Source organism: Furipterus horrens, unplaced genomic scaffold (assembly GCF_987537825.1).
Source record: "Furipterus horrens unplaced genomic scaffold, mFurHor1.1.pri manual_scaffold_1, whole genome shotgun sequence".
Classification (NCBI taxonomy): domain Eukaryota; kingdom Metazoa; phylum Chordata; class Mammalia; order Chiroptera; family Furipteridae; genus Furipterus; species Furipterus horrens.
Window position 1 is genome coordinate 87,516,869 of NW_028327171.1, and position 898 is coordinate 87,517,766.

Genomic DNA, 898 nt, shown 5'->3' on the forward strand with positions numbered 1-898 from the left:
GTGGCAAGGTAAATGAAACCGAAAGACATTATACTAAATGAAATAAACCAGACACATAAGAACAAAAAACTGCATTAGACTTGTATGAGGTATCTAAAATAGTCAAGCTCATACATGACTGTAGAATGATAGTTACCAGAGTCTATGAAAATGGAGAAAAGTGGAGTTGCTGTTAAGTTTCAATTATAGAAGATAAAAAAGTTCTGAAGATTTACTTCACAATATGAATATATATATTACACTACTGAACTGTACACTTAAAACTGATTACCTTGATACTTACCTAGGAGGGGAGATAGATGATTATGCAGGTGGTTTTCCCAGGGCTAGGCTTCTCCATTGTACTCCAGATGCACTGACCCCGCGATTTCTCCAAATGTAGGAAACTTGACTGCTTGATCTGTGGTAGTGGGTGACTGCATTCTCACTCTCCCCTTTAAAAAGAAAAAAAACTGATTAATTTGGTAAGTGTATGTTATGTATTTTTACCAAACTTAAAAAAAAAACTCAGAAAAAGTTTGCAAACCTTTTTTATGCAAATAAAGTGAAACAAAAGCAAACCAAAAATAGTCTCTAGAATCTGGTCCCAAACAATCTTGCCTACCTTATACTCAATATTTATGTATTTTAGCCAATACTTTATACATCAGTATGCAACCACACCAAATTTCTTCAGCTTTAAAAGACTTGGTGAATCTCACCTCAATTATATCTTATTCCTGTTTTCTTCTCTTACCACAATATGTTATAAATCATTGGGTTTGAGTAAGTATTCCTACTCCTTACAACTGGAACCAGATCTTATTAATAATTATACAGCTCACATTTAGCCCCAATTATAGAATATACTGGGTTTTCAATAACAATTAAATGAATGAAACGCTACTACTTCTGAACT

General features: G+C 33.2%; 1 non-coding gene across 1 annotated transcript; it reads left to right on the forward strand.

Moving 5' to 3' along the window:
• The first annotated feature begins 275 nt into the window (after positions 1 to 275).
• Positions 276 to 437, forward strand: LOC150021442 (U1 spliceosomal RNA). Its single transcript, XR_016513881.1, has one exon. It is a non-coding gene; the product is annotated as a U1 spliceosomal RNA (small nuclear RNA).
• Positions 438 to 898: the final 461 nt, after the last annotated feature.